Here is a 2277-nt window from a genome sequence, read left to right as displayed (position 1 = left end):
CTCACTGTTTTTGACATTTCGCGATTCCTGTTTTGATTCCTTATTTTCCAATTCTACACGCTGAGGAAGCGAAGCGAACATTTCGGTCCATATTTAATGCTCATTCACAAGTTTTTACACCCTTAGAAAATCTTACACAAAAGTATGTAAAAAGAAGTCAAAACAACCCGTAAGTGCAGGAAGCCACCAGTATGTAAAACTGGTGGTACGGAAAATTATGTAATATAGGCTGCTACATACCAGTATGTACACGGTAAACAAAGTTACTCTGTTCTGTATAAAAATCCATACAGATTCGAGAAAAGTGTCCCCACTTAGTTTTATGTTTGGGCGCTTTACACAGAGCGTGAGCAAAAAGCTTTTACTCATTCGAAAGCTTTCAGCCAGTTAGTCAATTCTGTATATTTTGACATGGGGATGTCCATGCATTTTGGAAATTTCTCTGCAAAAGTAAAGTTAGGAATTTCTTCGATTAAAAAACTTTTTTTTTCAGGAATTAAATGTTTATTTATATCCTCAAAGGCAATAATTCAAACGATTATAACAGATCCATAGCTTCGGTGCCTTCAAGCTAACGTGTGATACTTGAAGGCTCGCTTATGTTTAACCGTCGGTTGGGATTCCTTGGTAGAGTTATCGTCGTCGATTTGTTCCACCTTTTCCATCATCCGGCACGATCGTCCGGCATTTGCTTTTGTGCGATCCAGTCATGGGTGTAATATATCTGGAAGAATGATTGAATGACGTTAGAAATTTAAATTCGAAATGAGAAAATAATACATAGCATGGAATACTAAAGTCGATTTTTTGACACGAATGCCAAAGCGTTGGTGAAGTGTCACAAATAAACAAAAAAAAAAAATAAATAAAGTCGATTTAATAATTATAATAAAAATAATAAAATGGAGTTAAAAATAAATGTATTATACTACAGTAAACCCAAAACCTAAATCAGGGTGAATCAATCAGAACTGTTCTAACCGGGGATCAGAAATTGAAAGCCTAGTTAAATATTAAGGTTGAAGTGGTTAAACTGAAAAACCAAAATTCAGATTTCCTACCAAATAGGAATAATCCTTCGAGATAATTTCCACCATTTTCCTTTAGAAAATATACTACTTACCAATTCTTTAAGAACAAAATACGGCCGCGGCGTTTCAACTGCAGTATTTCGTAGAGCACTCCCGTCGGGTAAAAGGTTTGAAGAGAAATAGGCTCTGTTTTGATCAGAGGAAATAATTTTAACCGGGCGAGAAGGCATCAAGCTCATCCTTTAATGAAAATAAAAATTTTAGTTAAGCGGTTCGTATTCATTTTAGAAAATCTCGTACCTCCAGTTGCATTCTTTCGACTTTCCGGAACAGCATAAGGAGCGTTAAATAAAGATCAGAACGATGAACCATTTTCCAAACTTCAGCCAGTTTCAAACACGACCGTTGGCTTCTTCCGCAACTGTGTGAAAAATATCCCTGAAATCATTGTAAAGGTCAAACAATGAAGTTGAATCATAAGAATACATACCTTTCGTGAGATATTTATGATGATTTCAACGCAAAAATGATGAAAAATTGAAACCATTGTGATAACCGGTAGCGAATTTGGAAAATTTGTTTGCTTTGACATCCCCGCCCAAAGCTTTCCAACAACAGCAAACTTTTTATACAGAGCTGAATAACCGAGTATTAGTTTTCATCTGTATATTGGCTACCCAATATTACACAAAACTGAATTAAGGGTATACAAATTTTGAACAACAGTCAATTAGTAATTTTGAAGGTGTAATAGCAATACATTTAATGAGTATCTCAATTTTTCAAAATCACATAAAATAGGAAAAAATCAAAATTCTAATTTGGAATTAAGAAGCAGGGATATTTTCTTTCAAAAATAAATTGAAGTTCTTTTTGAGTATGCTTATTTATTGTCCATCAACTATAATTTTAAAGCTATATGGACCTAGTGATTTTTTTCGATTAGATATCACCTCCATCATTTTCGGGCCAACTGTTTGTTTTAGCAAACTGTCTTCGTTGGTTCATTGAACAGTTTTTCGCTGGGGATCCTGTTGAATTGGCCATACTATAATGGATAAACTGGAAGACACGCCGATTGGCCACTTCGGGACAGTTGCTTGAGCTGGTGTCATTAGGCAAGAATCTGGGACTGGATTTCTATGGGATTCAGTAACCGACTGGCCGAAGAAGTTAGAAATCCTGTAGAAACAAAAAATAGTTAGCAAAATTGCTAAAAAATAAATAATTAAAAGAACATACCCTT

General features: G+C 34.9%; 1 long non-coding RNA gene across 1 annotated transcript; it reads right to left on the bottom strand.

Moving 5' to 3' along the window:
* Window positions 1–559: 559 nt before the first annotated feature.
* On the bottom strand, window positions 560–1744 carry LOC129750580 (uncharacterized). Its single transcript, XR_008738421.1, has 3 exons — window positions 1332–1744; window positions 1124–1271; window positions 560–724 (listed from the first exon to the last, which is right to left on the bottom strand). It is a non-coding gene; the product is annotated as an uncharacterized LOC129750580 (long non-coding RNA).
* Window positions 1745–2277: the final 533 nt, after the last annotated feature.

This window comes from Uranotaenia lowii, chromosome 3 (genome assembly GCF_029784155.1).
Source record: "Uranotaenia lowii strain MFRU-FL chromosome 3, ASM2978415v1, whole genome shotgun sequence".
In the NCBI taxonomy this organism is placed as follows: domain Eukaryota; kingdom Metazoa; phylum Arthropoda; class Insecta; order Diptera; family Culicidae; genus Uranotaenia; species Uranotaenia lowii.
Note: the sequence above shows the minus strand (reverse complement) of the source record. Positions and strands in the feature narration are given on the sequence as shown.